Source organism: Microtus pennsylvanicus, chromosome 12 (genome assembly GCF_037038515.1).
Source record: "Microtus pennsylvanicus isolate mMicPen1 chromosome 12, mMicPen1.hap1, whole genome shotgun sequence".
Classification (NCBI taxonomy): domain Eukaryota; kingdom Metazoa; phylum Chordata; class Mammalia; order Rodentia; family Cricetidae; genus Microtus; species Microtus pennsylvanicus.
In genome coordinates, this window is record NC_134590.1 from 35,065,004 (window position 1) to 35,085,894 (window position 20,891).

The 20,891-nt window shown below is 44.6% G+C and overlaps 1 protein-coding gene across 10 annotated transcripts in view; it reads left to right on the forward strand.

Moving 5' to 3' along the window:
- The window catches only part of Rbm47 (RNA binding motif protein 47), a 135,533-nt gene that overhangs the window by 92,868 nt on the left and 21,774 nt on the right, over positions 1-20,891 (forward strand). For 6 of the 10 annotated variants that reach the window (XM_075943318.1, XM_075943319.1, XM_075943322.1 and 3 more), the window contains one exon: positions 14,725-14,824. The gene's annotated coding sequence lies outside the window, so the exon portion shown is untranslated. Of the gene's footprint in view, positions 1-6,967; positions 7,086-14,724; positions 14,859-20,891 lie in introns of those variants that run through there. The other 4 variants (XM_075943328.1, XM_075943321.1, XM_075943326.1 and 1 more) reach the window with 3 other exon arrangements.

Consider the following 20,891-nt stretch of genomic DNA (forward strand, 5'->3'; position numbering starts at 1 on the left):
TAAATGACATCTGCTTGGATGAACAGCGCATCCCATGAGAGGATTAATGCATGCTGTGATAGTTTCACGTTATGCGCTCGGTGTTATTGTTCCTGTTTTTGAGACAGGACCTCACACTTTCATTTTGATGCTCACTGTATAACCCAGGCTTGCTTCAAACTTGTAGCAATCCTCCTTCCTCCCCAAGTGCTGGGGTCACTAGGCCTGGCACACACTCGTACATATTCTTTCCCACGTATGTCTGAGGACTTGGTCTCCACCCCTGCTCTCTTTCCCTGCTGTGTCTTCTCCTGGCCTTGCACAGCCCAACTGAACTGTCTATCATGCTACTGATGACCTCGTTCGCTGTTTCCCCATGACGTTATAAGGTTCGTAAGAGTGGGATTTTGGTGTTTTGCTCACTGCGATAGCCCCAGTACCTAGAATTATTTCTTCCAGTCAGACTGAAAGAACTCTGTGGATGGAGTTGTTATCAATCCCTGTTTTACCCTTTAAAGAAGTCAATATCTTTTTTTTTAAATTTTAAAATCAATCTTAAGTTTGGACATTTTTCGCTTGGTTTGTTTTGGTCAGATTTTGAGATCGAGTCTCATGTAGCCCAGGCTGACTTTGACTCCCTTTGTAGCCCAGGATGGCCTTGAACTCCTGATGCTCCTGTCCTCACCCTACAAGAACTTAGACTCCAGGGATGTGCTACTGTGTTGGTTAGATTTTTGTCCATTCGGCATAAACTCGAGTTACCTGAGAAGAGGAAACCTCAATGTAGGAATCGCCTCCATCAGATTGGCCTGTGGACATACATGTCTCTGGGGGCCTTTTCTTAATTAATGACTATCTTAAGTTATTATTTTCTCTTGCTGTGAGGAGACACCATGGCCAAGGCAACTTACAAAAAAAAGCATTTAATTGGGGGCTTACAGTTTCTGAGGGCTGTCAGTTCATTTTCACGATCATGGCAGGGAGTATGGCGGGAGCCACGTGGGCAAGCATGGTGCCAGAACAGTGGCTGAGAGCTGGCATCTAATCCACAGTATGAGGAGAGCGGAGAAGAGAGAAGAGAGAGCTAACTGGGAATGGTGTGGGCTTTTGAAACCTCAAAATCCACCCTGAAATGACCACTATTTCCCGAGGCCACACGGTCTCCCAAGACCACACCTAATTCTCCCTAAACAGTTCCACCAACTGGGGATTGAACATTATTCAAATCTACGAGCCTGCGGGGGCCAGTCTCATTCACATCACCCCGATGATGTGGAAAACTCAACCCAGCGTGGCTGGTGCCACTTCTGGGCTGGTGGTCCTGGCTTGTATAAGAAAGTAGGCTGAGCAAGTAAGCACCGAAAGCATCCCAGTAAGTAGCATCCCTCCGTGGTCCCTTCTTCAGATCCCGCTTCCGGATTCTACTTGAGTTCTTGCCTCCACCCCCACCCTCAGGCTTCCCTCAGTAATGGACTGTGATGCAGAAGTGTAAGCCAAACAAACCCTTCCCTCCCCAAGTTAGTTTTGGCTGTGGTGTTTATCACAGCACCAGAGAGCGAACTAGAACAGCTACCATGCCCGGCTTGGGTTTAAGTTTTCGTAAATCCACGCAGTGCAATGAAATAGTTTAGAGAATTGTCTTTGGGACTAAAGCTCACCTCTGTGCTTTTGTTTGTTTGTTTGTTTGTTTGTTTGTTTGTTTGGTTGGTTGGTTAGTAGGTCAGTCGGTTTTTAACCTTGGTGTGCTGAGGCTCTAAACCAGGGCGTTGACCGTGCTAGGCCAGCACCATGCCACTGAGCTAACCTCCTGACCCCCATTTTTAAATTTGAAGCTGAGATACCTCAGGGCTTTACTCCGGCATATACCGCATTCTGTGCTTTAGTTCAGTGTTTAACTTAGGGAAGAATACTATGGGGCCTTTGTTCATTCCCGTCTGTGGGAACTTCTGGATATTCCTTCTCCTTTCCTACGGGTTGTAATTAGCTTCGTGACCAACTGCTGCTAGCACTATTAACACAGCTTTGTGGCTTCAGTGCCAGTGTTTGGTGCAGGGTACTACGTCAATGCTGTGTGTTACACCAGTGGACTGATGAGGTAGGTGGCCTAGTGGCTAAAGGCGCAGGCCACCAAGCTTGATGTCCTGAGACCCCTGGAAACCTCAGGGTGGAAGACGAGAACTTACTTCTGCAAGTTATCCCTTGATCTCCACACATCCATGCCACCCTACCAAAAGTAATTAAATATTGCCAAATGTCTTTCTAGAAACAGTATATTAGCATTGTATGTAAAAGCAAATACCTACTGGCAAGGTCTTTATATTGGTCCTCTTTAAACCCATAGATGGGTTAAAATTTAAAAATCATTCTGTCTTTGTAGGGTTTGATTTGGCCTGATCAGATACCTCCTGTATTTCAAACAGTCCTTGAAGGGCTGGGAATTGCAGAAAGCCCCGTGTTCAGTCCTCAGCAACTGGATGTGGTGGCACACACCTATGTCCTAGCGCTTGGAGGGCAGAGAGAGAACACACACCTATGTCCTAGAGCTTGGAAGACAGAGAGAGAACACACACCTATGTCCTAGCGCTTGGAGGACAGAGAGAGAACACACACCTATGTCCTAGAGCTAGGAAGACAGAGAGAGAACACACACCTATGTCCTAGAGCTTGGAAGACAGAGAGAGAACACACACCTATGTCCTAGCGCTTGGAGGACAGAGAGAGAGCACACACCTATGTCCTAGAGCTAGGAAGACAGAGAGAGAACACACACCTATGTCCTAGAGCTTGGAGGACAGAGAGAGAACACACACCTATGTCCTAGCGCTTGGAGGACAGAGAGAGAACACACACCTATGTCCTAGAGCTTGGAAGACAGAGAGAGAACACACATCTATGTCCTAGAGCTTGGAAGACAGAGAGAGAGCACACACCTATGTCCTAGAGCTTGGAAGACAGAGAGAGAACACACACCTATGTCCTAGAGCTTGGAAGAGAGAGAGAGAGAGAGAGAGAGAGAGAGAGAGAGAGAGAGATAGAGATAGAGAGCGCACATCTATGTCCTAGCCCTTGGAAGACAGAGAGAGAGCACACACCTATGTCCTAGAGCTTGGAAGAGAGAGAGAGAGAGAGAGAGAGAGAGAGAGAGAGAGAGAGAGAGAGAGAGAGAGATAGAGATAGAGAGCGCACATCTATGTCCTAGCCCTTGGAAGACAGAGAGAGAGCACACACCTATGTCCTAGCGCTTGGAGGACAGAGAGAGAACACACACCTATGTCCTAGAGCTTGGAAGACAGAGAGAGAGCACACACCTATGTCCTAGCACTTGGAAGACAGAGAGAGAGCACACACCTATGTCCTAGCGCTTGGAAGACAGAGAGAGAGCACACACCTATGTCCTAGCACTTGGAAGACAGAGAGAGAGCACACACCTATGTCCTAGCGCTTGGAAGACAGAGAGAGAGCACACACCTATGTCCTAGCGCTTGGAAAACAGAGAGAGAGGCATCAGGAGTTCATCTTCAGCCACACAGACAGTCTGGAGACAGCTTTAGATATATTAAACCCAGTCTCAGAGAAACAACAAAGGCTAAAGCGCTTGCCACCAAGCCTGCCGGCCCAAGTTCAAGTCCCAGGATCCACATAAACGTCACAGAGAGAATAAGTTCAATAAATTTGTCCCCTCACAATCCCCCGCCACACGACACACCCATGTATCATACATGTACACCCCATAATGAATTTTAAAAAGCCTGAAACAAATAAAAATAACCCATGTAACTTTATAGCATGTCTCTGCCTCCCTTCCCCAGTCTAGGCTCCGTTTTGTTTCTTTCCTCTCCACAACCAGGTCCATCCACCCTAGGGCTTTGGCACACGTTTGTATGGTTCCCTCCTATTTAGACTCTAAAGCCAAAGTGCTTTGTGGCACTGAAGTCCACTTCTTCAGACAGGGCCTAACTGCTTGCTGCAAGCCAATTGGATCCGGACTGGCTCGCAATACCATGGCCTCTGAGAGACCCTTGCATGTTTTTAATGCATTTTCTCACCTGGAGGGCTGCGTGGAGCAGGAGGGCAATGCTCACAAGAATGAGGGGGCTAGGAGCTGGAGAGATGGCTCAGAGGTTAAGAGCATTGCCTGCTCTTCCAAAGGTCCTGAGTTCAATTCCCAGCAGCCACATGGTGGCTCACAACCATCTGTAATGGGGTCTGGTGCCCTCTTCTGGCCTGCAGGCATACACACAGACAGAAGATTGTATACATAATAAATAAATAAATATTAAAAGAAAAATTAAAAAAAAAGAATGAGAGGGCTAACTTCTGCCTTTTTCTGCCCCCCCCCATATTGTTTGAGTTTATTAAAGCCACTTTGTTCAGAGTCAGCACGAGGATTTGGCTTATTTTCGTGTTGAAGGCAGACTATAATTGGCGTCATAATTGCTGCTTTTAAGTATTCTGTGAGAACCACTTGGTCCCACCGCCTAACTAGCTCTTTTATTTCTGAAAGCCAGCGCCCTGCACATGCTGAGAAAGCGCTCCAGGTTGACTCAGGCCCCGCCCTACCTTCAAACTTGCCATCCTTAAATGTTTTTCCCAAAGTTTTGTATTTTAGAGTTAGTGTTTATTTTAACGTGCTTACTCATAAATATGCGCATTCTCGCTTTTTAAAAACCTCTCCAAACATGAAATACAATCTAATGTTCCAAACACCCTGTAAGCACAGGACTTTTTCTTACATGGTATACTATTTTTTAAAGATGTATTTATTTTCATTTATGTTTAAATGTGTTTTGCAGTGTATGTATTTCATAGCACGTGCGTGCAATGCTCACAGCAGCCAGAAGGGAGCATCAGATCCTCTGGAGCTGGAAGTAGGGTTGTGAGCCTTCTTGTGGATGCTGAGAATTTAGCCCTGGTCTTCTACACGGACAAGTGCCCTTAACTGCTAAGCCATCTGTCTGACCCCAAGGTGCTCTTACATAAAAGCAAATTCTGAGTCTAAGTCTCAGTGAGTAAACGTGCCTGCCACCAAGCCTGCTAACCTGAGTTTAAATCCTGGGACCCACACGGTAGAAGGAAATAGTTGACTCCTATGATTTGTCCTCTGACCTCTGCATGCCCACTGAGGCACACGAGACACCCCAAGTAAATAAGTGTTAAGAAAATAAAAGTCAAATTTCTCAGTCCTATTTGTTGTTAAAAATTTTGTTTAAAATATATATTTTTTAAAATACTGATTTACTAACTAAGGAACCTTTGGTTTTCCATTTTGGTTAGCCTAGAAATTTGGTTTCATGTAATAGCTGACATTTTGTAATCTTAGATTTGTTTTGAATTTTGACTTTATTATTTTTTTGTAATATTTTCGTTGACTATTTGGGAATTTCATACTATGTACTCCAATCGTTCTCACTTCTCAGTCTTCCCAGGCCTGCCCCCCACCCTTGTGACCTCTCCCCGCTAAACAAAAATGAAAAAAACAAACAAAAGAAAAAACCGTGAGTCCACTTTGTGCGCCCGTGTACTCACCTGAGCATGAAGATCTTGACCTTTTATTAAGTCACTAATCTTTCTCAGTATTGATCGCCTTATATAGGAGCAATAAAATTTCCTTTATAAAATAGGGATAGAAGAATAAACTGAACGCAGACTTGTCCCCCTGGACTTTTGATCTCTGACACTGTCCACTTCAAAACTGTCGTAAATGCAGTAAACTGGACAAAGACACAGTAACCTCTAAGGGAAAACCTGCAGTCAGAACTTAGTTGGTGGCCTCCTGACCTCAGGCTGGCCTTGAACTCCTGACTCCACCACCTTCCCAGTGCTGGCCTTGCTGAGAGCACTGCCCGGCACCCAGCTTCCCTGCTCACCTCTGGGGACTCAACCCAGGGCCCCGAGGGTGCTGCGCTCATATCAGGGCCACTGCTCTATGCCCAAAGTCTGCATTAGGAAAAGAGACGGGTTTTCATTTCTTTATTGGAGCTCACCTTCGTCCACGTTTGGAGAGTGCTGGGTGTCACATGGGTGCCAGGAGCCCTCTCAGTTTCTCCCCTCCCTCCTCCTCTGATGTCCTAACTCCACTTGCAGAGGGAGTTTGGATTTTTGTAGCTCCCTCTCTTGGCCCCTCTAGACGGAGGGGCTCGTTTCAACAGCTCTTTGTCTTTCTGTGTCCCCATTACTTGTCTCAGCGGTCACTCTATTTCAGATTCAAATTAATAACAAAATAAAATGAGGGTTTAGTTCACGTGGGATTTTTGCTTCTTTTTCTATCACATTTATAAATATGATTTTTGGTAGTGATCGGCTGAGATAAAATGCCCAGTATCCCAGGTTATCTACCTGAGATAAGATAAAGGCGGGGTAGAGGGAAAGCAATGTTTGCTAAAAATACAGCATTTCCCAGAAGCCTCTTTCACTAAGACTTTGTGGCAGCCTTGCTAGATAAAGCTGACTGGCCTTGAAACGTTGAGCCTCTTACGTCAGCTTCCCAAGTTCTGGGATTCGAACTGTGTGTACCTTGTCCAGTGTCCCTGAGACAGTGTCTGCTCACTTAAACGTATTTATTTATTTAATTCTCACAGCGCCCCGAGTGAGGTAGGAATTACTATGTCTCTTATTTATATGAAGTGGAGCAAGGGCACAGGCACACACACACACACACACACACACACACACACACACACACACACACACACTCGATTCTCCGAAGGGTGACTGGAAAGAAAATCATTGGTTTCCTTTTAGTCGTGATTGGAGCTTGGGTGAAATCTTTCAGTTAAATTTCTTTTCTATGAAATGCCAGTGTTTCTGTCGCCTCGGACTTTCCCCAGTTTCCTCTTGGTCGGGAGTAGGTTTTGCACTAATATCCATATGGTTATTAAGCATTTCCACGTGACAGCTGTGACCCCTCCCCGCCTTCTGAGCCCCGCCTTCAAACTCACTCCAAGTGTTCTTAGCAAATGACTCCCAAAGCCCAAACCCATTGGCCAGTGAAGAACCAGGAACCAGGTAGAGCAGAGTCACGTTGCTCCTGGAGTTAGGGACAAAGGTTACTGAAGCCTGGCTGTGGCTACAATGAGCCTGTGCGTCCAGATTTCAAGACTGGAAAGGTAGGGAAACCTTATTTATTTTCACTGAGATATGAAGAAGGTGGTTGTGGTCACGTAAGGCGATTTATTATTATGTTTACCAAACAATCTGTTTGGGCTTTGTTTTAATTAACGGGGTATATACATCTTAAGTTCTTAAGAATCTTAAACACTACCTCATTTGCCTTACTGTTGGTAAGACTCCAGCTTTCTAGTTATGGGTGGGATTTGAAAAACATTCTTTAGTTTTACAGGTTTTTTTATTTCATATACTTGATAAAAATCTAGGTTTTCATAAATATATATTTATAGTTGGCAATTTAAACCATATAGTATAAGCAATAATTTGTCTCAGTCTTTAGAGAAGAAAATACGATAACTAAACATAAATTAGGAATTAGCATTATGATAATATATAAAAATGTACCAGTGATATTTCCTCTTGATGGAGTCACTTTTTTTCAAACTGTCACATAAGTTTAAGAAATGAAATTATTTAACTGTAGACGCTATGCTTTTTTTACTTTAATTTTTTCTAATACTTTATGTGGTCCTTTCTAATATTAATCACAACTAGAAAGGCAGAATTCTTTTTCACCTTTCTACCTAAAAATGAAGCAATTTGGATAGCACTTAAAGTGAAAGCTAACCATCAAGAACATCTTTCTGGTCGTAATGAGCCCTCCTCCACTGTCATGGGAAGAAGCTCTTCACTACGATCAGTCAGTAGGGGCACAGAGTGCCCGCGAGTCCGCTCATCAGCCCTTCGTGTCAGCCTTTTTCATGGCTACTATATTGTCAGTGTCAAAGGTAAACTTGTCTGTAATATTTGTAACTGGTTTTCCACGACTACTTTGTTCGGAAAGTGGCTCAAAATGGGTTTGTATTTTGTAACCTGATAGTGCATTAATCCAAAATAGGCTGAGGCATTGTGCCGTTCAATAAGAACATTACATTACAAAGCATTTAGTATGTGTTATTTTGTCTAATTTGTAAAGAGAATACTAGTGTGCTTATCACTGGATATTAAAGGTGTGTGTGTGTGTGTGTGTTCATGCCATGGTGCCCCGTATACATCAGAGGACAACTTCAATGGCGTTGGTTCTCTCCTGCCTCCAGGGCTCTGGAGATCAGCCAGATGTCAGGGTTGTGAAGCAAGTGCTCTGCGAAAGGAGCCTTCTTTCTGGCCCCAGATTCCCCTTTTCTTGGTTCAATGTATTTATTTAAAGAGGTTTTCATTATAAAATATCCTACTTTTTACAAGGTTCGCTGGAAATGCTATGTTTTTTTGAAGCTCGCTCTCAATGTTCCCTTCAGTTACTCGGCTGTGTTCTCACTGATCTTTCAGGGATCAGGCTTGGGGGCAGGGCCAGCAACAGTTACAGTGTTAACTATTTACCTGGCTTTGCTAATACTTGGTAACCATCCTCTCGAGGTTTCTCAACCGCAAGCTGAGGTCCGAAGGTTCAGATGAACCTCTCAGATCAGAGGTCAGACACAGATTGCTGCAGTTTGGAGCTGAATTCTGCCAATACGACAGAATTTCACAGCTATGGATTGCTCGCTTCCAGTCCTGCGCACGGGCCGGTCTGGGCGGTTAACAGTGTAATCTGGACAAGTCAGCCTTTGGCCCCCACGTTTAATAAGTAACTAGCTGGTGCCTTAGGTTTCACTGGTACAAGGTGCATGTTGTAAAAAGGGTCAGATGTCAGCGTGCAAAGATGAAGGAGGTGGGAGGTGACACTCTCACCACCTATGAGCTGACCATAGAGATCCACTAGTCTGTTTAATTTCTATTTCTGTGCTGTAAATTTAACATGTTCGTTTTCTCGGTCTTCAAAAGATGGGTCCTTTTGTAAAACGTTAACAAGTAAGAGATGTCTGATTAGGGACTATTAGCCAAGAAGTAAAAAGTGAAGTTGTAGACACCAACCACTTAATTATTTCATGGGATCTTTTTCTCAACATATTTCCAAAATGTGATGGCATTTTAAGAATTTAGGGAATAAGCCAGGTGATGTGGTGCAAGTCTTTAATCCCAGCACTTGGGAGGCAGAGGCAGGGAGATTTCTGTGAGTTCAAGGCCAGTCTGGTCTACAAGAGCTAGTTCCAGGACAGCTAGGACTGTTACACAGAGAAACCCTGTCTCAGGAAAAAAAAAAAAAAAGAATTTAGGGAACAAGAGGTGTAATTCCAGCACTCTGAAAACTGAGGCAAGATGGCCAAGATTTGGGTCAACCTGGACTACAGGGTGAGGCCCACCTTTACAGAAAGAGGAATGGATTATCTTGCCTTGGTCTTTTAGAGGTTAGAGTTCATGATTGACAGGCCCTGTTGATTTGGGCCTGTGATGAGGACGCATGACATGGTGGATCCAAGCTGCTTCCCTCATAACCAGGAAGTATAAAGATAGGGCCTAGGACCCCACCATCTCCGTCAGGGCACTCTCAAGCAGTGGTCCAAGATTCCCCATGAGGTCCTACCTCTTACTAACCACCCCCCAATCCTCTCACATGTGAGCCTTTGGGGAAACACTGATGATCCCTCCGTGTTTGAATCTCAGTGTTGCCATAGTCTTTGGTCAGCCTCTCTGTGCTGATTCTCTGTCTCCTCAAAGAGTAGGAGCATAGTTCTTGCTTCCTTATTGTAGCAACAAGTAAGATGATGTCACACAAGGGATGCTTAACACAATGCCTGATGTACAATGAGGATTCAAGGACTGAGCTGCTGCTGTGTCATTGGCTCCTAGCTGCTGTGGCATTGGCTCCTAGCTGCTGACTTAGCCTTGCCCACCCTCCATCCCACCCCAGCTTGCCTTCCCCTGGGTTTCTTCATTTCAGGAAAAGTAGACACAGACGTGTATATTGGATAAGGTGATGTGGGAGGTCTCAGGAGATGTTCTTCTAACTATCAGGCAGAAGGGCGCTTTAAAATGCCCGGTCCAGCTCTACCACTCTTCGGAGGCTGTGTTTTCTTAGCTAATTGCTAACTCCAAGCCTCTAGTTTCCCTAGCAAGCTCTTTTCGTGCTTCCAAGCAGTGAGAAACATTTGAGACTTAAATAACGCCATACGGATAGGTTGAATTTTATCCTTGGGGGATATGCATTACAAAATTGTTCTATTTACTGATTTCAAATTTTGCAAAAACGCCAGATGTAAAAATTCATTCTGTTTCTTTATTATTATCAAATATAGTGGCTTTTGGATTAAAACATGATTTTTCACTGCCAGTAACAATATTAAGTACTTAGCATTTAAAAAAGTCACAGTGACATCTCCCGGTAATTGAACACCTGCTGGACCTGGATGTGAGTCAGACCAGACTCTGCCCTGGTAAAGTTTTAACTTAGCTGAAGATGAGCATGGTTCTAACAATTACTGTAAGCTTAAACCATATGCCAAAATTCTGCCGTGTTTGTCCTTCAGTGTGGCAATTTCCTATGTGTCGGGAAGAGTGTTAGATAACACCGTGGGCACAAATCTCGGGAGCCTCCCCAATCTGCTCCACTGGAGGAGGGAAGTTGAAGTTCAGCCTGGCCAGGCAGAGAGGGTCTGAGGAGACCTGAAGCACCAGGAATGACCTGTAAGGGAAACTGAGGCATGACATGAAGCTGGGTGAGGAGAGAGGCTCTTTGCATCTTGGGAAGATATCGACTTTATTCTAAAGATAGCACCAAGAGGCTGATGGGACCGAGTGGTGTGGGTTTAAAGGCCACCGTCTGCTGTGAGAGCTGGATTCATAGTGGGCAGCAGCAAGCAGGATAAAGGCCGTCCAGGAGGCTATGGAAGCTAGGGGCTGGCCGTTTGCAGTATGCTTCCAAATGTAATAGCTTTAATTCATGTAATGATACTCAAGTTCAGGAAACACCCAAGAAGACAGAGACCTGGACCATTGAGGTCCAGCAGTGCAAGAAGCCCAGTGGCCGGCAGAAATCTGGTGGCTGACTAGCACCGTTTCCTGGTAGCTTTAAATCCATGTACTTCCTCCTCGAGAGTGGGCAAGTGATTTATCTTAAGACGGAATCTGTTTCCCATAAAAAGTATTCCTGCCTGGCAGTAGCACACACCTATAAACACAGTACTGGGAGCTAAGGCCAGAGTGTCAGGCCTTCCAGGTTGTCTTGAGCTTTGTCCTAAGTTTGAGACTAACGTGGGGTACATAAGCTACCCCAGTCTTACAAAATGAAAGACATAAGTGATTGCTACTAATTCATTTTAATTACTAGATAAAGTAGCATATTTCTTTATGACATAATCCATACCTGGTTTGGCTTGATTCTTACCCCCCCCCCCCCACTACACACACACACTGCTCTCTGCTGTCTCTCTCCACTCTGTTCCTCCCATCCCTTTCTCCACAATGTTCTCTTATCCTCCCCCATTTCTCCCTCTATGCTCAGGAGCTCCTTAGTCGTTCCTTGGCCTCTGCTCACACTTGCACCCTCCTGAGTGTGTGTCTCTAGAAGCTGGTGGAGAAGAGGGATGGGGAATTTAGTTTTAGCCTCAGCTTACGGCTGAGGGTTGAAGCAGCACAGTGCAGGTCTTGACTTTAGACTAAGTTGTTTTTAAAAAGTGTATTAGTTTGTAAGATTGGTTGGTTTGTTTGAATATTAGTGTATCGTGCCTCATTCCAAACAGTGAATTTGAAACGACTTTAAAGACCCACATGCACAGGGGTGGAGAGACGGCTCATCATCTAATGCTTTTGTAGAGGACATGGAGTCAGGTCCCAGCACCATGTGACCACCCATGACCATCTCTGACTGGAGCTCTCAAAGTTCCGGACCCTCTTCTGCCTCTTTGAGAACTGCATGAGCATTTTGCCCTTATTTACTGCAACAAACTCATAAAATGAAAATATAAGAATGAAACCCCTTAAAGAGAAGTTTTAATTTTAAAGGAAAAGAACAGTTGTAAAGTTTTTGTTTGTTTGTTTGTTTGGGTTTTTTCTTTTGTTTTTTTGTCGTTTTTGCTTTACTCTATGGGACTTTGCTGTAGCTCCGCAGATAACTGTTCTTGCTGACTGCTGCAAGCCTGCCTGCTGGAGTTCAAATCATAGACCTTACATGGAAGTGGAATGAGAGAACTCTACAAAGAACCACACATAGGTACATCATATACACACACGCCCAGATGATAGTAGCAATAGTAACAATAATTAATAATAATAACAATACTTAAAGAAAGAAACCCAGTGTGGCATCCAGGCACAGTGGTTCATATCTATAATTATATTTTATATCTATATATTTTTTCACATTCATGAGTACAAGGCAGAGGGTTTATTATGGATGCCAGGCCCGGCATATGGTGTAATAACCTGTCTCCAAAACAAAATCCAACTAACCACTGCCACCAAAACCAACAAGCTATGTGTACTCTGACCAAACACAGAAAGAATATGAGCTGAAATGAAGTCAGGGTAGACAGCAAAAATGGTGACATCGGCATCAGCCGAAGATCCCACCTCGTTTGCTGGGAGCCCCAAGCAGCTCTGATTCTCACTCCAGAAAGAGGAAGGAAGGAAGGAAGGAAGGAAGGAAGGAAGGAAGGAAGGAAGGAAGGAAGGAAGGAAGGAAGGAAGGAAGGTCGATGGATGTATAAAGCCAAGCTTGTGGGTTTTATTTGAAGATCTTTGTGAGCAATCAGAATAGCAAATACTGAAGTTTTTATGAAATAAATCCTATTTAGATTCATTGTAGAAAGTCTGAATTTTCTGGAAGTATACAATTGAGCCTACATGTTATACTTTAAGGGGTTTTCTGACTTAAACAGCTATGACCCGCCCCTCAGCGAGCCTTCTTTCCCTACAGCACAGCATAAAACTGTGAACCGCAAGTTTCAGTATTCATTAATAGTTTGCTTTCAGATTACAGAGTTTATGTGTCCACTTCCGAGATTTTGCCTTGCTAAGAGAGACCTTTGACTATTATGGAAATGGGAACCCTCAAAGTTCTGTGCAGATATCTGGGCTTCATAAATATTACCGGTGAAAGATCTCAGAAGAGCTTGGCTTTGGAGTCCACATTTTATTCTGTTGTCTTGACACTGCAGCTAACTTAAGACAGGGCTTATAATTTGCACTTTAATTTCCAAGGTTTTATCAAACTGGGATGTTGAATTGGTTGTTATCCATCGTGCAACACCCGGGGCCATGTTTTTCAGGAGGGTAAAGACTGCATCGAGAGGTTACATGTTAAACATCAGCTACCCTCCAATTTCAGCGTGGCCTTTTCCTCTTTGAGAAAACCCTTGTTGATGCAGATTTGACTTGGGGTCCGGCTGAGGTTGTCGCTTGTGTTCTCATAAAGCCATGGTTCCTCCAGAAGACCAGCCATTCCAATAGAGATGTGGCTAAACAAATTTGCGTTTTAACTGACTTCAGTGGCCAGTCAATCCAGAAGGGTCCAAACTGTGCTCTGCTGCAGAGCTGTGAAGGTTCTCCAATGTCCCCATGAATCCCCTGGCTCTTGTTTTCTAGGTTTTGTTTCTTTATTTAGCTAAATTTTGGGGGGAAGAATGCACATTGCAACCCAAAACAAACAACAGTGGCAAAACCAGCTCTTTAAACCTAAAATTCAGCTGTATTTTGCACTGCACACAAGTGCAGGGCTTTGCATGGAGGTGAAGACAATGGCGGGTCAAGGCAGTGGTGACTTGTGCCTGCAATCCCTGTGCTTTAGATGCAGAGGCAGGAGGATTGCACATTTCAGGCCATTCTGGGATAGATAGCATGCCTCAGTCTGTCTCAGAACACACATACACCAGGATATGCTCATAATGGAGTTAAAAGTCTCACCTAGCTTCCAGCTAGGGTTACAGCTGTGGCGCCATACTGCCCTTAGAAATGTGGCCATAAGCCGTTTGGATCTTCCGGTAGCTTGAGTGGTCTGTCGGTAGTTGTAAAGGCTGGGTAGGGTGTATCTCCAGGTATGGAGTAAAGGAAAGATATACTGTGATCCTTTTATCTGATGTATCTGTGTGTCTTGAACAATTTAACTGGAACTTTATGTTCCCTTCACTTGAATATTTTTGTACTTTTGGCTCCCACGATTAACCTAAAACCAGAACTAGTACTTCTCATTTCTCACAACCCTCGCCTTGAAAGGAAACATCCTCGAAAGTCTTGGCTGACTTCAGGACAGAGTAAGCACCGCTCTCTTTGGAGGTGGATCACGAGCACCTTGTTTCCGTGGTTGTGCGGACCCGCTATGGGATGCAGTCGGGCAGGAGTGATAGTTTGTTAATGGGGACAGTACTGCGCCACAGAGCAGGGGCAAGGCACCAGCTTGGTGTGTGTCTATCAGGAGGCGTGTCTATCAGGAGGCGTGTCTCTTTGAGTCTCGCGCTGCCTCTGTACTCTCCCTAAGCAGTAGGCAGGTCTCTGTCATAGCTACTCCAAAGGTCAAAACACACCACGTGAAAGAAATTGGTAACGCTCCTGTCGCAATTCCCCACTTCTTCCAGGGTCAGATAATGAGTTATATTTCTTGGTTTCTCGAGAATATGGTTTCAAGAATAATGGTTTCTTGAGTAACTGGAACAGTGACAGTTTATTTTCTGAAGAAAGCCTCCTTGATTTCCAGGCACGTGTGAAACTGACATTGAAATAAAGCAAAACAAAACATTTTCTAACATCTTTTTTCCTTCAACCCTTTAGGATTTGTCTCAAAGGACTCTTCAAGAACTGAATAGAGAAACTCCAAGCAAGCTACCCGTATTAGCCTGCATTCCAGGAGCAGTTGAATTGGTGACATTTAGTGAGTGCACTTCCTGGAATCCTTTCCTTCTTAAGTAAGAACACAGTTTCCTTTCCTGTCAAACGGGACATCTGCTGTTAGTCACCATAGGCCTGATGTGTGTTTACACGGTGAATTAGTGATGCATTACACGTGACGGTGGGTCACTCTGAGGCTATGCTACAGATTCTTATTTCTTTGTACATGTCACATCTTTGTGGCTTGAGAGGACACATCTTCTGTCTGCCTGTTGGAAGAGACAGAGGGTCATTCAGGCTGTTTACTGTCTGCTTCTGACTTCTCAGAGGGCATTAACATTTTCTTCCTTCCTTCCTCCCTCCCTCCCTTCCTCTTTCCATCTTCCCTCCCTCCCTTCTTTACCTTCCTTCCCTCCCTCCCTCCTCTCTTTCTCCCCCCTTTCTTTTCTTCTTGCTTTGCTTCTTTGTTTGTATATTTTTGAGACAGTCTCTTGTTGCTTAAGATAACTTTGAACCCTTGATCCTCCTGCCTCCACCAGGCAAGTACTGGGGTTACTGGTAGGCACCACCACAGCCTGCAGCCGTCAGTTTTTTGACATCGTTCAATGCCTGGTACACTAGGAAGGCTCTCTGTACAAGGCAGACAGAAGATTCAGTGTGACAGTATTTGTGATTTTGGAGCTATCCTCATACCCTCTGTAAATTGGCCTTCTTGTGCTGGGCAGTGGTGGCACACTCCTTTAATCCTAGCACTTGGGAGACAAGGGTAGGCGAATCTCTATGAGTTCGAGCCCAACCTGGTCTACAAGAGCTAGTTCCAGGACAGGCTCCAAAACCACAGAGAAACTCTGTCTAGAAAAACCAAAAAAAAAAAAAAAAAAAAAAAAAAAAAGTGGCTTTAGCCGGGCGGTGGTGGCGCACGCCTTTAATCCCAGCACTTGGGAGGCAGAGGGCAGAGGCAGGCGGATCTCTGTGAGTTCGAGGCCAGCCTGGGCTACAAGAGCTATTTCCAGGACAGGAACCAAAAGCTACGGAGAAACCCTGTCTCGAAAAACCAAAAAAAAAAGTGGCCTTTTTCAGACTTTCCAGTTCATGACATTTTGTTCTTTTGTACCAGCTTACTTCACAAAGCATGTCTTCAAGGTTCATAGAATGTTCATTTCTTTGTAAGACTGACTATTATTCTATTGTAAGACACAGACCAATGTTCATCTTTCATTCATCAGCAGACATCTGGGTTGCTTCTGGTTTGGGGCTGCTGTAAATGGGACTCCCGCGAACATCTCTCAGTCCTGCCTTTATTTGGGATTGACATCTAGCAATGGGATTGGTGGGTTAGAAGTCCTTATAGGTTTTGTTTTTCCTGAAGCACCAATGTATTTTCCACCATGATTTTACATTGTCACCAACATTGTGCAAAGAGGTTCAGTTTGTCCTCTTAACTGGATATAGTGTGAGGGTTTGTTTGACTGCCATTATAATGAGTATAAAATGGTGTGTCAGACGGCTTTGATTCTCTCATCCCTAACAATGATGCTCAGTCTTTTCATGCATCTGTTGTATCTGAAGAAATGTGTGTTCAAGTCCCCCATCCATTGCCTGCTGGCTTTGGCTAAGTTTGTGGTTCTTTGTGGATTCTGGGCACTAGTTCTTTACCAGAAGATGATTTGCACATATTTTTCTCCTGCACCGTGGGGCGCCTTTTGTTTCTGTTTATGGTGTTACTTGATTAACAAGATTTGATGGTTTTTTGGTTTTTGTTTTTTTTTTTTTTGTAGTCAGTACTAGGAATGGAACCCAGGGCCTTTGCAATGCCAGGCAGGTGATCTGACACTGAGTTACAGTCCAATAGAGTTTTAATGGTTTTGGGTTTTGGGTTTTTTTTTGTTTCTGTTAGGTTTTTATTTTGTTTTGTTTTTTGTTTTTGTTGTTTTGGTGGTTATTTTCTTCCTTCCTTTCTTTATTTATTGGTTGGAGTTTTCTGGGGTTTTTTTTTGTTTGTTTGTTTGTTTGTTTTGTTTTTCGAGACACGTTTTTCTGTGTAGCCTTGGCTGTCCTGGAGCTCGAACTGTTGACCAAACTGGCCTCGAACTCAGAGGCCACCGCAGGCATGTGCGACCACAGCACAGCTAAAGTTTTAAAGCGTTTATTTTATTAATTTATGTGGAAACAGTATCTTGTAGCCCAGGCTGGCCTACACCTGATCCTCCTACCTCGGCCTCCCAGGCTGGGATTACAGGAATCTCCCAACACACCACCATGCCTGGCTCAATTTTTTAAACTTTGATGAAGTTTATCTCTTTCTTCTTTTGCTAGCCATGGTTCTATGTCAAGTCCATAACCTTTCCTTCCATTTTCTTTTTTAGTTTGGTGCCTTAGATTTAGACCTTTGGCCTCTGTTAAATTAGTTTTTGTATATAGTGTAAAATTAGGGCCAGGATTCTTTGTAAATAAGTACTTTTTAATTCCACCAAATCTTGGGTGACGGCATGTGCCAGCCAGAAGTAAGTTACTCCGATGGCTTTACGTTCGCATTCAACATTCATCTGCGTTACTTTTAATAGAGGCTCCTCGCCCCACAGCTCGATGAGAGAAGAGTTGGGGAAACAGCTCACACACGTAACTAGCAGCGTTTTTGTCTGATGAAATTCCCAGGAAAATCACAGCAGAAGCTGGTAGTATGTGAAGCATGTTTTGTGCACAGCTGTGTGTGAGTGGCCTGAGGATATACATTTGACAGCGGAAGGAACGAGAGAGGACGTACTCAGTGTGGCCAGGGGCAGAGAGCTGTCGGCGGATGGCTGCACCTTTTGCACAGAAATCAATCGTTCTTCAGGCCGCATCAGAGAAACTATAAACTAGTCTACCAACAAAACTGTGGGCAAGCTGTGTTTCCAGAAGTTTCCCTGGTCCCGTTTTCCTGTGGACAGAACCTATGTGTGCTTCCGGTATAAAATGTGAAGTCCACCTGGCACCTTCCTGGGCAGAATTTTGAGGAGGAAGAAACTCGTGGCTGTGTACACTGCCCCTCCTAGTATCAAAGGTCCGCAGTGAGCTGCCTGCTCTCTGTGGGGCTTGAGATAACAGCAGAGCTGCGTTTATGCAACCCACAGTTTCAGGCTCCTCTGTTAGAGCAAGATTCAGTTAGACTTTCAACATCATCGGGACACTTGGCACGGGGAGTCCATGTCCAAATTCCAAATCAGTTAGTGTTAAATCTGTTAAGGTTGTCTTTGGGACAGGGTTTACCAGGCCCACCCCTCTTCTGGTTTTCACTAGCATTGATTTACAAGGGATAAACTGTTTGGGCCATTGTGGGTTCTCATTCTTACTTTGCCATAAAATGGGGATTTGGAAAAAGAAGAAATCAGTGAGCAAATTGCCTTTTCTGACCCTGGATAGCATGAGCTAGCCTGTGCTTTCTAAAAATAGCTTCTGAGACTAGCATAGTGCTTGTCCCTTGAAAGTCTATTCACATGTGACTCAGAGCACCCAACATGTCCGTCCATGTGAGCTTGAGAATAAATGATTAGCTCAAATCAGGGGTGTTTTTTATCTGTGCGGTAGGCTTTTGGCTGAAATATTAACTCCAGGCGCGCACTGTGAAAGCAGAGAACTCATGAGTCATGCTGGCTATCAACCCCAACACCTGTTTCTAGAACCCTGACAAACCACTCATTTCTTACCACGCAGTGAACCATGTTTTCTGCTTCCTTCCACCCATCTACTAAGTGGATATTTCGTGGTGGTCTTCCTTATTTCTTTACTTTCTAGAACTGTTGATACAGGCAGTTGTCTCAACTTTTACTGCCTACGTAAGTTGTATAGACTGGGAAATGCTTCTCCCTGCCCCTCTCTTCCCTTCCTCCTGTCTGTGACTTTCGTAGCCGCAGAAGTAAGCAAAGCAAGTTGTTTGTTCCAAACAGCATGCTCATTTGACCTTCAGAACTGGTTTGTAGATAAACGGACATTTCAGGTTCTCATAGCGGACATTTCAGGTTCTCATAGCCGACCTCTCTTCCCTTTACTGATCATGAACCGTGTATGACCATACGGGAAGAAATTGTTTCAACAAGCACTAAAAGCAAGTAGCCCTCAGACAGCCACATAGCTCGATTCCCACTTGTTCCTCTGGGTACTGATTAACCAAGGCCATTGCAGTTGGAAATCAGAGATAGTAAATGGGAGCCTAAGATGGGGGTGGGGGAAGGACGGGACAAGACACAGGGACGCATGAACGAGAAAAGGGAAGCAAAGGCGAATGAGGATAGAGGGCCGGCGATGGGATGCAGGAGAAAGTGGTCGTCCCGCCCACTTCCCTCAGCGTGGCCCCACGTGTTTGCCCCTGTATGGAAAGAGGGCTGTGTGAATGACGTAAGCTGATGGTCAGGGGTTTTGTGGTCTCATATACAGGGGCATTTGTGAGTTTCTGCATTATACAGTTGCTATCAATCAGGTCAACCTGTGAGCTACTTTAAGTGAAGTCCCCCACTACGTGCTAGAGAACTCCCTAGCAGCAGCAATATTCCAAGGAAAGGTCGCTCAGACTCCATTCTGGAACATTCCGGCTGTTTGTCTTTCCTGAGAACATTTACTTCCCCGTTTTCCTTTCTGCAGAGACTCTAGTTGTGGTGTCCTATGATACAGTGATGGCATTTGAAAATGGATGTTTTTAGATTTATTTTCTGTGCGTGAATGTTTTGCCTGCATGTATGTATGGGCAGCGTGTGTGTCTGGTGCCCGTGGAGGTCATGAGTTGTTGGGTCTCCTAGAACTGGAGATGTGAATGGCTTTGAGACACCATGTGGGTGCTGGGAAGCGAACCTGGGTCCTCTGTAAGAGCAGCAAGTGTTCTTATTCTCTGCGCCGTCTCTCAAAAATGTTTTAATGCTTTGAATGCATTTATTTTATTATTTAATATTTGGGAGTGTTTTACCTGAATGTATTTATGTGTACGTATGCATGCCTAGTACCCATGGAGGTCAGAAGAGGGCATCGAAACTTTTGGAACTGTAGTTACAGAGTTGTGGGTACTGGGGAGTTGAACCTGGGTCCTCTATAAGAGCAACAACTTCCCTTAACCTCTGAACCATGTCTCCAGCTCAATGGAATCTTTTTAACTTCAAAAATACCTCACACTCAGCATAAACACATTTTTTTGAGAATTTCACGTATACCTACTGTAATTACATTATCTCTACCCATCCCTCCTTGCCTCAAACTCCTTCCATGACCCCTCCTACTTCCTCTCAAATTTATGACCCCCTCTTCTTTATTCATTCTTATTACACATATACGAGACCTATTGAGTCCATGTATTGTTGTTCAATGTACATGTGTTTTAGGTCTGACCACCTGGGATTGGATAAGCTAATGGGGTTATTTTGTCCCTGAAAAAAGCTAATTGTGCCATTGATTGCCTAGAGCTCTTCTTCTGGGGCAGGGCCTCGTGAAACGTCCCCCACCCACGCTGGCAGGTCAACTGGTGTTTTCATCACGTAGGTCTTGCTTAGGCAGCCATATGGTTGAGATTTCACGAGCGCAGCTTCCCTGGTGTGCCGAGAAGATGCTGTCCAGCGGCAAGCATCCTTGCCCTGTGGCGCTCAGTATCTTTCTTCCCCGTCTTGCAGTTCTCTGAGCATTACGTGTAAGGATTGTGTCGTGGCATCCTGGGTCTAGCCGAGAAGATGCCGTCCAGCGGCGAGCATCCTTGCCCTGTGGCGCTCAGTATCTTTCTTCCCCGTCTTGCAGTTCTCTGAGCATTACGTGTAAGGATTGTGTCGTGGCATCCTGGGTCTAGCCCCACCACCAGTTATTCTCTGTATTTTGGCCAGCGATAGATCTCTGTACGCATCTCCATCTGCTGCAACTTAAAAAAAAAATAATCCTTGGTTTATTCCCCTTCTTGTGGAGAGTTCTTGGAAATTCTTTCACTGGGACTCTTGCCTTAAAGTCACTGAAATGCTAGGGCATCCACCTTCAGCAGGGTCTATGTCACCCCTCCTCCAATGGGAGCAGCTCTTATTTCACAGTTGGAATGGCAGTGACTAATGTTAACCAAACAGCCAGGACACACCCAGCACTGGGCTAATGTTTGACGGTGTCGATCC